The sequence below is a fragment of the Triticum urartu genome, chromosome 3 (assembly GCF_003073215.2).
Source record: "Triticum urartu cultivar G1812 chromosome 3, Tu2.1, whole genome shotgun sequence".
NCBI classification, from domain to species: Eukaryota; Viridiplantae; Streptophyta; class Magnoliopsida; order Poales; family Poaceae; genus Triticum; species Triticum urartu.
Genome location: NC_053024.1, coordinates 527,624,942 through 527,638,697, shown reverse-complemented (window position 1 = coordinate 527,638,697; position 13,756 = coordinate 527,624,942).

The window sequence follows — 13,756 nt, the reverse complement described above, 5'->3', positions numbered from 1 at the left end:
GAGATTGCTTTGATTTAACAAAAGGTAGAACTTAATTGTCAGCCCGCAAAGGCTTATGAAATCGATGAATGAAGTGGAGAATGAGATGACAACAGCCTGGAACCAACCGGAGGAAAGCCCTTGACCAGCAGCTCATCATCTGTGGGCAGCTTGATGGACGAGGTTGTCGATGCAGAGGAGGGTTCATCCATGGCGGCGTCTGGACTGGAAGAACAGGGTCGTGGAAATGAGAGGGAAACAGATCTGAAAACACGGTATGCAAAGAGAGCTGGTATATAGTTAACCTAGCTGGTTGGGCCTCTTTTGATGGGCCGCCCCATCGTCCTTGTGGCTTGTGGGCTGCCTGTGCATTGGGCTAGGTGCCTTGAGTGGCCTGTAAAATAGTTGATGCTATATGCTGTTAGTCAAAAAAATGGCAATGGTGATAAGGTAAATTAGATGGGAATATAAGCGCCAATCAGTGTCAATGCGCATGATTAAACAGAAGCAGTGCCTCACATCACAGATGGCATAGCATTGATGCAAACCATACAACAGAGCATGTTCAAATTAAGGATTGCATGCATAGCTCAGAATAGCACGACGACAAATATAATTTACATAGTTAAGTTCGATAGGCTGGGAGTTAATCGAGTACATCCCTGGTACACACCATATAATTTACATAGATAAGTTGAGTGGGTTGGGGTAGTGCATAATAGAGTAGAGTAGTGCAGCACATGCCACATAGCTTACATAGATAATAAGTTCGGTAGGGAATTGCATAGGAGAGCAACGGTCGTAGCACATATGTAAGATGCACAGACCACGTAGTAAAAGATAGCAAGTTGATACCACCAAGTGATCCTCAAGAGGATTGCGTCGGCAAGTTGGCGATGCTGCATCAGAAGTGCTCCTCGAGCAAAGTGTCGAAGTCTGCAGAGCAATTACCTTCACTGTCAAAGATCTCCTCATCATCCAGCCAGCTTCTCATGTAGGGTGGATTCTCTAGTGGCACGGGTTCGGGGTCTACTGAACAGTTGTCTTCCTCATCAGTAAAGCCTGACTTTGGGTCATATGGATATGTCCCAATGGACTGCAGGTACTCAACAGCAAGGATGGTGTTCTGCTCAAGGTACTCACATATGTGCTGAGCATTCTGGAGAGTCGTATTGAGCTCAATGTCTGCCTGCGTTGATCCAGGGGACATGCCCTCGTCAATCAGACACTGAAGTTGGATGGTTGCTGAAAATCCGGTATCCAGTGAGTTATCCCAGCCTTTGCTGAGCTTCTTTATTATATCTTGTTTCTCATCAAGCTGCTTCAGTAGTGTTTGATTGACATTTTTAATGGATTCAATGACATCATCTCTTTCAGCCACCTTCTCCATCATGTCTTTGTTTGTCTTCATAATGGAGTCAAGAGTGTTGTTCTTCTCTTCCAGTTGCTGCGCCAGAGATGTATTGACCTTTTTCAGTGTTTCGATACTACGATCCTTTTCTTTCAGACGCTCACGCAGTGACTTGTTATTAAGCCTACCAGATTGAAGTTTGTTATAGTTATAATCACCTGGGACCACACTGTGTTCCTGCTCCATGAATTCCATGGCTTTATGCGCAACATGATTCTACGCTTCTTCCAGATCAGTGAAAGCAGAGGTTGAAATATATGTCTGACTAATAGGACGCTCCAGTTCACTGGCAATTGGATGGAAGGCGACAGTGACTTCAAGGCACCCGCGATGAACTGCACGTGTAGAGTACGCGGCCGCTGGAAGGCCGACTTTGTCAAACATAGCATCCAGGATGACTTTGGAAGGAAGGTCCACAGGGTTCATGTTGAAACATGGTCCAAAAATAATAGTGTAGTAAGAGTGTATGACATCGGAAACAACACTTATTTTTAAAATGGAAGAGTAAGCAAGCAAGCCAATGCTTTGGATGCAATCGAACATATGATTCTTATTCGTTGTCTGCTGTAGTTTGTGAGAAAGAGAAATCAACGCATGCAGTAAATTCAGCGAGGCAACAAGTATGTACTTTATAAAATGTAGTTAGGTTCGAGGCTGTGCTTGGAAGAGGAGTACTAACAAAACAAGATGGAGAATGAGATACCTTCTTTGGAAGGGCAATGGATTATAAATGCTTTATTTGTAATTTTGTATGCATAAATGAAGTGAGAGCTAGGATCTCATTCAGCAGAGGGCTTGGATTGGAATAAAATGCAAGTACGGTTAATTTAGTCCTCACAGTATTCTTAACCATGCAAAAGGGCCGGTGATTATACTATTTCTACAAGACGATGTGGTTCAGTAATGATGAAAGGACAGGGGATAAACAAATAATATTTAAATGTGGGTATGCATATGGCATTGCAAATTTGTGTCTTTATTTATAGGATCTGTTTTTTTATCTAGGTGCATGTCTGTTCGCATCAAGTTCAGGGCCATTAACTCACACCTATCTATTGTAAGCAGGGTTAGATTTTAGAAATTACCTTCTGATAAGAACCGAGCGTTGGCGAATGATTTAGCTGGCCTAGAGTTCTCAGAGGCGGCGAATCGAAGGGAAGAGCTCAGGCTGCAAGACGGGGAGGAACAACACTTAGGAAACCTAGCAAACCCATGTCCATAGACGAACCAGATCGAAATACAACGGCGGGAGGAGAAATACCTGCCGTAAAGATCAATCGTAGCTAGATGTGCTCTTCTTCATCTCGCACCGCTCGTTGATTTGAGCAGTAGCGTGGATCTAGGTATGCGTCTGAGGGGAACTGCGAGGAGAGAAGCAGGGGAGTGAAGTGGAGGAAGGGGATCAGAGCGAGTGGTTGGATGCGTATGTGAGACGGTGAGTGAATAGAATCACCTCCCGCACCGATGACGAACAGTAGAAGCCGCCGCTCCAGCCAAGGAGGGAGGCCGCACGTGTCCTTTTCTGGTGATGGTGATCTAACCGGTGGTCTAGTGATCGTCCGGTTCTTTTGTACCAGGACTCCTACCCATCCACTGGGATACGGTGGGCCCAGTCGAGAGAAGCCCACCGGGCAGCGAGAGTGATTTAACACAATAGCACATAACACGTAGGAAAAAGGAAAATGCCATCATCGCTAATATGCTGTATCTATCCTTCTGATCTAAGATGCTTTTGGGATGGGCCGACGATAACCAACTGCGATGGAGAAGGAGATATTTTTAAAGGAATGTAATTTAACAGAGAGAGTTAGCCCAGCACACCCAGGATAGAATAAGGCAGTTATATAGGCGCATGTACTAATTAAGTTCAACACCAAATCACCGGGATTACAGCACGTGAACCAAAAGGACAATAGGTAAATTGTCTTCATAGTTGGTCGTTTAAATTCTAAAGGTCGAGGATGTGGGCATCCGAGTCACCATCGTTTTGTTCCTCTGGATAACCAAATGCAACCCTGAGGAGCTGAAGAGCGTCATGTGAAAGCTTGCTCAGCCGAGCAACAGCACGCTCAACTTCTGAAATCTTCCTAGCCAACTCAACGGCTAGCGCGGGCCCAGCTGGAAGTGACTCAGATACAACCAAGGAAGATATCCGATCACAGATTGAAAAGACAGCACCTATGTAGTTACCAGTGGTCATTGCTAGCCCTTTGATCGTTTCATCTTTCTCAACTAGTAGGTCAGTAAGCTGTAAGTTGGCCTCCTCTGATCTTTTCAATTCAATATAGTTGTAGTCTTGCAAAACCTTGCTTTGGTTATCTTCCATATAGTGTATTGCCTTTTGAGAAACTACATCTATTGTGTTCTGCAAGTTATGCAGGGGAGAGCTCGAGAGCTGGACCGGTGTAGGCGGGTGTCGCAGATGCTCTTTCGAGGGATAAAATGTAACATCAGTCACAAACTGGCCCCTTCGATGTGTCTGAGAGTGATAGCGCGGTGCTGGAAGGTCGAGCTTATCTAATATACCTCCGAGTAGATATGTACCCGAAATCTCAACGATCTCCATATCATCATCTATGAAAAAGAGAAATTAAGTGGGTGAGGATGAAGCTATGATAATTCTGTCAGGCAAAGGACATGCATAATTAAATAGGCTGAGCATAGGAAGCATGGTAGAGATCAAGCACAAATGACAGTGTAAAAAATGGTACATAACAGTAAATACGAAACGAGGGAATCACTGCCTTCATCTCATTAAACGATAAAGGGCATGTTCGATAGAGCCTAGTTTAACCTAGATGGTGACAGCACATAAACAAAAGCGGGCACATCCTATGCACAGAATTAGAAGATATTTCCACGGATAATGCAGCTGGTGATATCCTGGGGTAAAGGATATTCATCATCACATTCTTCTTTGCAGCGCCTTTGCGAGACGGCCGCTCCTGTATTCAACTACATCTGGGAGATCTCCAAAAGGGAGGTTCATCGCAGCCGCATTTCGCATTTGTTCAGAAAAGTAGTACATATATCTGGTAGATAGATGCCAACCTCTGCTAAGCTTCTTGCCTTTGATATCTGATTCTTTGATCCGATTTTCAAGAAAGGCGATACGATTTTCCTGGCACTTTGTTTTTGCATAGTTTATGTCTCTGACAACCGTGTTGGTCATAGTCTCTATGTATCTGACTGCTTTGATAGCAGCGCTATCTTCGGCAGTGACCTCGTCTATGCAATACTCTCCTGGCACAGACACGTCGACAATTGAGCCTCCAGGATCCAGACCAGAAGTGCTGAAGTTAACTGTAACGCGAACCTTACTATCCTCATGGATAGCATTCTCGTACTGGGGTGGGCCTAGGCCAAGGTTTGCAAGGAGCATCTCAAGTATCACCTTGTGTGGGATTTTGAACACCCTTGTAGCATCCTGCAGTACGACAGGATGTGAATTACCAACGGATGAATAGCAGGACACTATTATATGTATAGGAATGATTTTAAGAATATCAAGGCGGTCAATATATGGTTCGATTTACTAAATCAAGAAAACTATATAACACTTAATCAGCCAAGAAGGAAAGGACAGAGCAGGTGCATCGAACTGTGTGTAACCTTTCATAGGTAGCATACCTAACTATAGTCTAAAAGGTCTGATCCATCAAAATTCATGGATTTTTGTTTAATCAAACTGCCTATCTACACAAATCCAATTTCTTACTTCAGTTTCTTTTTCGTTTAGCCCAACCTGTGTCCAGGGTACATATCGTCGTCTACATATCTATCAAAGAGAAAATGTTTTGCCCCTACCATGGAAACTAAACAAAGGAAAGAGCATGGCCGGACCAACCTGGGCAAGCGCCCGCAGATTATTGTTGGTGGAGGCAGCCGATCTCGAAGAGCCATGATCTTGGGGCTCCTGGCCAGACATAGAAACTTGAAAGTGCAATCGGTGGATCTTGGAGATCAAGAAGACGAAAGCATGAACCGAACGGTAAAAGGAAGCAAGGTCATCTGCCAATCGAAGCGTGGTTGTACCTTCACAGAGAAGTCGAGGCAGGAAGGGGGAAGTGCAGGCGCAGACCAGAGGCTCGATGGCAGGCGGCGGCGGCGTGGCAAGAGGCCAGGGCAAAACGCAGTCGAGAAGGCGAACGAAATGACCGAGGTGTGACCTAGTTTGGATAAAGCAAAGAAGGAAATACAGCAAGCCTCTACTTACGGGTCTGGCGAATGGAAGCCCAAAAGAATTTAAATGGGCTGCATGCCTATTCACTGCGTCAGGCGTCTCTGCATGTTAAATCAGCCTATCCCGTGCGGCCGAATACCTATTGGGCCAGGCCATGAACGAGGCTGAGTGTTTCAATTTCTTTAATTAATTTTCTATTACTTTTGCTCTTCGCTTTTTGTTGATTTTATGTATCTTCTTTCTCAGGAGTAACTCGTCATTTAAGAAGGTTAAAAATATTAACAAAACTGGACGATGTAAAAGAAGCGGTCATTATGGCAAGAGAGGGCACATGTTTTAAATGAGAATAAACATTTTATTTAATTTGACGAACAAATTTATACGAGCATTTTTTAACAACGAGTAACAACTTTTAATATTTGATGAATAAAATTTGAGAGTGATGAACATTTTTTCAACTCGCTAACCAAGATTTGCATTCTAGATTTGGCTTGATACTAAATTCATGTGTAACCGAAGTAAAAATGTTATTTTGTGAGCATCGCCCCTCCATGGGAAAATCAATAGCACCTGCCAGTACAACAGAAACCAAGGCTGGAGGCGTGGTCTAAACTGTTATAACCTCATGAAAATCCACTTGCAACGAAGAATGCAATGGCAAAACAAATGGAAAGGCATGGTATAAATTGCTTATAACCGATCACATCAGTAGTAGACAATATAACGGTCGCATCACAAACCTACAATTTAGATGAGCATCAACATAGCATGAGGACAAGCAGACGTACATTTAGGAAAATAGACTGATCAGCTAGCCAACTGGAATGTGCAAAAACGTCTTATCTTATCGTCTTTTTGAGAGTAGCCTGAGCCTAAGGCAAAAGATAACAAAGGCGTAGCTAATATAACATGGTCCATACATATTGGTGTATCTACATTCATCGTACTAAAAAGGTTTAGGCCAAAAGACCAAGAGGGTAGTTAGCAGGGCAGAGATCAACTGCAGGGAATATCTACATCAATTTCATGAGCAGTTGCACGATGGTGTGGCTTCACGACGGGGTAAGCAGATCCATGACAGAGAGGTTGGTCTTCAGAGCCTCGAATGACTCAATAGCATCGACATGAAACGCCGGCCACCTTCCAAAGAAACCGTCAGACGACACGAACATGAAACGTGCATTTCATGCCAAGCAAGCCTAAAAGTCCAGGAGGGGTTTTCCTGAGCATCGAGGCCGCCACATGAACATTGCGAATAGCAGGGTCATGACACATGTTATTGCGAATGACCTGACCAGCAGATCGACCGACAATCTGTTGCCCTTTCGATCCAAACAATTCAAACTCGGCTTCTCCGCTTCGGTCTTTTGCAAGGACAAATAATGTGTACCTGGTCATTAGCAAACAAACTATAAGAGAAGCAAAAGAAATACTATGAACCAATGTAAATACGAGTTCTTTTTACCCTATTGTTGCACTGGTAGATGAACAACCATGGCGCCCACATGTATATACATCAGGCTGAGTGAGCGACGTCGCAGCTGGCATGGACATATAGTGGCAGGACGTACAGAAGGTGGCCCACCATTTTTTCAAATGCGAAACCCTTGTAATTATCACATTGCATCGAAACGTGCCTGCCTATGATGCAAAGGAAGGCGGTGTATTAGTAGCATTCTTGCAAATGCATAAATCATAAACACTATATAGAAAGACAGTTAATACTATCAGGGACTACATTGTTACCTCCTTGTGATATAGATTAATGTTCATGAGGTGGGTTAATAATGCTGTAGGAAGGACATCAGCATGTTGGGCCTGGAGGATAATGCTAGACGGCGCAGGAAGGCGCTCAATTGCTGGGAATGAGGGTGGGAGCCTGACAAACAAAGACGACATAGTACATAAGTATAAGCCAGAAAGAAGAAATGTCATATGAATAGCCCAACACTCCTTACCTGCTCCTAAATAAATTTATATCTGGTATGTCATGGTTGACATACCATTTGCAGGCACATCCTCCAGACAACTCTTTAGATCCTAGCTTATGGAAAACGTCACAATTGTCAAACACACAAAGACAATAAGAAAGAAGTGCACCAATCCATCAGTCTGTTTCTTAGCGAACCTTCATTAACAAAAACGGTGGCGCCAACAAAGATAACTACAGCTGGTTCTGTTTGGCCCATGAAATGAACACTTTCTCCGTTAAACCGAATAGCTCTTTCACCCCAGAGGGTTATCCCAAGCTCGTTGCCACTAAAATAATATGAGAACAGAAGGGTACCGATAGGATGAGCTGCTATGAAAAATGGCCAGTAGAAAAATAAAACAATACATGAAGATAAGAAACCAGAACACATACTTATGATCAGATAGGAGTACACGTCGCTTAAATACTTGTCTAAGTGTGTGAGGCACCCGAATAGCTCTGGCAGGAGAGATTGCCATGATGACTCCGATAACATCTACATGAGCAAATGCGAACCTACTATTTAACAGACAACATTTTTTGCAGAATAATGGATTGTAGAACATAAGAAGAACCACTGGTGTAATTTCCATCGCCTATGTAGTTCTGAGGAGTATCATTTGTAGGGGGCAGCTCGTTAATTGGAGTCAAGTGGAACGTCCACTCTGGGAACTCGTTGTTTAGGTGGAAACAATTCTTTATGACTGTAAATTGTGTAAACCTGATCATCAACGGTGCGTCGACGGGGTTCAAAATGATTGGCCGAGGAAGCACGGCAAATCGACTAAATTCATACACCACGCCCTCATGTAGCATGTTAATATGAGCGGCAAGAATATCCATTGGGACAGTTGCGTAACCATGGTTACCCTACAAAAGTAACGCATTATCCTAAACAGACAGCAGCGCCGAGCATCAGGAATATACTTCTAAATAGCTTTAATTTGTACCTGAGCATCCAGAAGAACCATGTGCACAACTTTGACAGGTCCATTCTCCAAACCACCACGGTAATGCCATAGGCGTGACAGATGGACACAGACAGATTGTTCGCCCCAGCCGGCGTGCAGGTCAGACAGAGCAACACAAGCCATCTGACAAGAACGGCACCAAGATAACCGTTGTTAGATTCCAGATGCGATAAGAATAAGGCAAAGAACATGTGGGTACTCTAGATCGATACAATCAAAATCAAAAAGACGTGCAAGGAGATTTTTGAAGGCACGCAGAAGCTTAGGAACACGTAATGGCACGTCGAGGAAAGCAATGACAAGGCCTGGACATTGGGAGTATGGGGTGGCACGCCATTACATCAGGAGAGGAGAATGGAAGCAAGAAGAATCTTACCAGAAGGATGAGAAGGCGAAACCCTAGATGTGCCACCGACCGGAGGGGGAAAAACCAAGCTGGAAACCTAACGGAGCAGACGGGCAGTATATGCAGACCGATATACAGGTGGGCCAAATCAGAAGCCCATGAGAGGGTTAAAGCTTCGTATGGTTCTCATGGAAAAAACAACAACGTAATAGCAAGCAGGTCGTTGATGCATCGGCCACGGTTTTATAATATCATGATGGAAATTCAAAAGAGAAAACAGATACTATCATATGGATGAATGCAGCTAGTTCACTTACTCAAACTAAATAGGTAGGTCGAAAATTCAGACTCGGCAGTACATGAGAAGTTTATATAGCTCTGAACCTGGCCATGGTTCAGACCGATTACAGCCCTGCCTATATAGTGGTGCAATTGCTTGGAAGCAAAAGCTAATACAAGGTACCTTGCATAAGCAGAGGTCCTCCAGGAGGGGTATGAACCAGAGGGGCTATGAGGATGTACCAAACATGATACACATGATAACACAGAGTGCTTACTTTGCCAAATAATTTATCAGGATAACCTGTTAACACCAGAATCGAGCAAGACATAAGAAACAACCCACACGGGAGCCAAGAGATAAAGCTTACACAAATTAAAATAAGAAAGACAACACGGGCATAGATTAGGTTCAACGATTCATAAACATCTGGAGTACAAAGCAGAGCCACGACGATGTGATCAGAGTGTATCAATCGCCTTTTGATTTACAAAGGTAATAATCCTGACACAAGTACTTCTGCCCTCCACACACAGATATTGCCATGACCGAAACTGGAACAACAGGGCCAAAAGTACTTCACAGGGCATGTCCAGCCACTCGCCTTCCCATTTCACCTCAGGCGCCGAGTCCAGGGCATGCACAGATGCATTGATCATGTATCCTGGACAGATGCAACGGACAAGTAATAAGCACAAGACATCATACATATGTAAACCTGGAAATGAAATTGTAGAGAGTTAGCCAAGTCATCCAAACCTGTCAAAAAGACGGTTTCTAGCCAGGTAGCATGACAGTCCGGATGGACAGCAACATGACTGATCGCAGTCATTGTCACCCATAAGCAACCAAGTGATGTGGTGTTAAGTGCCTGCGAGCGGTAGCTCAAGCAGGGGAATCGCTCGTACAAGCATACCGGTAAGGAACCACCAATTTACAATGACACTACCCAAAAGCGTTGGATCTCCAAAAGTTGCGTTGCCTCCTGGAACAACAGCCAGAAAAATAGGAAACCATCGATGAGAACAGTCGGTGTAAACGCAGGTCACAAGACACCTAAAATGAAATCGTGAAAAAGAATGCTATGTGCTTACCCAGGCGGTATTCCTACTTCTTTTTCCCCCGCTTGCTCGGGTTGCCTCGAGCATCAGCAGGCACAGACAGGCGAGGCCTGAAAACAGCAAGGCAAATTAAATCGTTTTGCAATGGAAGCAAAATGCCCGGACACAAGTAAAGAAAGAGAGCTTACTTCTTTGCCCAGAAGCCTGATCAGGTACTGGCAGGGCATCTGTCTCGGTGGAACCAGCAAGCAGGGGTGATCTCTCCTGCTCAGTGACAGACCTGCTGCCCTGTGAGAGGAAAGATGTACACATAAATAAGTATAGATCGGCAAGAGATATTTGCAAAGATAGATGATGGGGAAATTACCAAGCCGTCGCAGTCCTCATCATCAAGAGGATTGTCAACTGGATCAGATATCACAGGGGCAGCCGAGACAGGCGTATTGTCCTTGAAAAGTCCCTGTTGAGCCTTTGATTTAACCTGAGATGCCACACCGCTGTAAAAGATAGAGAAAATGTATGAAACACAAAGGTGCATCACCAGCACAAAAGGAAAATGTTAAATTGAGTGTAACTGCACTGACCTAGCCACACATGGCTTCGTCACAGAAGGCAGGGATGACAAAGCAGAAAGCAGAGCCTGGCTCTTATCGAAAAGGGAAAAACTGATCAAATGACTGGGCAAAGCAAAGAAACAGAGCAAATAACCAATCTATAAGAGCAAACGCGATAAGAATGGAGTTGAACCTCAGGGGTGTTGACAACCGAAAGTGGGGGCGTGGAACTGCCAGGGGGTAGACTGTTGGATGATGCACATGGCGCTGTTAAAGGAGGAGGACTCTCATTTGGCAAAGATCCCGAGCTAGTTGCTCCAGTTGTTACACTTGAAGCTCGATACGCTACTGAAGACTGTGGCTGCTTTCCTAGAGGCGTGTCAATCCTAAGCACCTGGAATGACAGCTCATCATCATCACTGGTGAAACACTTGCTTGATATGGAGACAACGAAATGGAATTTCCTTGAGATAACAGCAGAGAGCTCTCGTGGTGTGACAGGGTCTCCGCGGGCAGACTGGACAATCTCTAGAAGCGGGGCAATAGGTGATCGCCCATGGCGTAAAAGACTTACAAGTGGTGCTCCAACCAGCTCCCTTCCCACTCTGTCAAAGAAGATAAACTCAGCCTCGCCAGGCTCATTGACCTCTGCATCATCATCTCTTGCAACATAACAAATCCGGTACCTTCAAGACAAGGCAAAGATGTATCTCAATAAAAGCAACAAACCAAAACAAATAGCTCACATGGTAGTAGGCACGGTTCTCCAAACAGATAGTTACCTTGGTATTGCATCTATTCCAGCACAAGCTGGATCTGAGCATCTGTAGGCAGTACCATCTGGAAGGGAAGACTTGTGACAGGTAGTGCATGAAGAGAACCACCAACGTTGAGAAGGATTAAGTCTGCTGAGAACAGTCGTGCAAAAGAACCGGGCATCCTATAACCAAAGCAGGGAAATGTGTTAGATAAAAACAGTCGAAGAACAATCGGTTCTCAACGGAAAGACCAGTATGGTAAATTAATTACCCAGTTATCAAACATATCCAGATTAGCCAGTTCTCGAACCGTTTTTGTCTCTAAGTTAACCTGCACATCCACTTCAGCAGCTGTCTGTCCAGGTAAATTGATATGCTGAATAGCAGTGAAATTGTCACGGAGCCTACAGGTCAACGACAAACAAGAATCATGTTCTAAAACATAGATGACCCACATCACTGGTCATTCGAAGTTGGTCAAGAAGATTGGGCGAGCAGCGATCAGTAGGCATGCATACAGACAAATATTGGATGCAGAGGAAGGAACAAACTAAATCACCTGTTGCGGAAGTCAAGGATATCAGGAAGGTCTTCATTGATGTACCATCGGCAGGCAGCACTGCCGCTCACACCCCTGTGACCTATATTAAAAGAGGAGCCCACAATTGTTTGTATGATACTGAGAAACCAAAGTAGGTACCAAATATGAGATGTGACAACCTAGCTAAGCAAAATCAAGTATCCTCACCATCATAAGTCTTGACCAATGTACCAACAAGGATGACTATGACAGGGTCGGTGCTGTCGAGCTCCATCACCTCATCAGCTTCAAAATTCAGGGCTGCTTCTCCCCACAGTATGACCATGATCTGATGGCCCCTGCGTAAATTAAACCAATACGTGCTTAGGTACAGGGAACCATTTGCAAAATGTACATGCTTCTGAAGACACAGGAAACATCGGGATCATACGTGAGATCTTTCAAATGAATAACTCGTTTAGTGGAAGGCTCAGTCCGGCTTGCACTAACATACTAAACAGCCTCAGAAATTCCAGTAATCAAACCAATGACATCTAAGGAAGGAAAAGAGGTTATCGAAGATCCCCAACTAAACACAGAAGACAGAAGCTGATCATTTGTAGAATCACCTGTAAAGCGCTCAGGCATGTCTGCTGGCCTGGGGAGATGAGCTATTGGAGTAAGCGCATACGTACAGAAGGGGAACTCCGCCTCCATTCCAGTCCTCTCCACAAGCTCAGTGCGCTTTGTAAACTTTATCATTGAATGACCTTCCACCGGTCTAAAAACGTATTTCCTTGGGAAAACCAGGAACTTTCGGATGTCATAGATCTTCCCCTCTTCAATACGATCGATAAAGCTATCAACGTTCTTCTCTGGGACCTCAGCGTACATGTGATTGCCCTATCAATCGAAGGAGCAGAGTATAAGTAACCATATAAACAAGGATATGTAAATGCCTGCGGACAACGACAACCATTAAAAAGGGGCGTGGACACTATACCTGTGCATCCGAAAGGACCATATCTGTATGCTTGATAGGGCCGTGGTCAGTTCCACCACGATGCTGCCACAACCTAGAGACGTAAACACGAATGTGCCAGTTGGTGGTACCCTGGCGAAGCTGAGACAAAGGGCTAAACTCCATCTGTAAAAAGGAAACAGTAGTTTGAAAGGAGTGAGCATCAAGGAAAGCATATATAAAGCCGAAAAAACAGCAACGGAGGGTATCAAATGGCACACATTCACAAACTGACAATGATATAGAAAAGAACCTTGCATGAAGAAAAAAAAATCATCTGCAAGATACAGCGATAGGGACGGACGGGATCACACGAGACATGTCCCAAGTCCTGGGTTACAGGACAGGCACACTCAAAACACAACATCGAGCAGGACAAGAGAACCTAAGGAAATGACCAAAAGCATATTCACACTGCAGGGCCAGCAAGTTTATCTGAAGCGTGGCAAAAGAGTATCACGACGAGTAAGGCAACGATATTAAATATGCACATGCAGTAGTGATTGCAGACATGCTAATCAGGCATAGTAGGAAAACATAAAGTGTTACAAACAGTCCGAACAAAAGCAAAGGCATATGTAACCACTACAGGATCAACGCGAGAAAGATCAAAAGGAACCAGCCGAGGCATAAACCTCGGGATAGACGATATTTCGAGTCTCAGACGCGTACTTCTCGTCTTTATCTTCTATAAGAAACT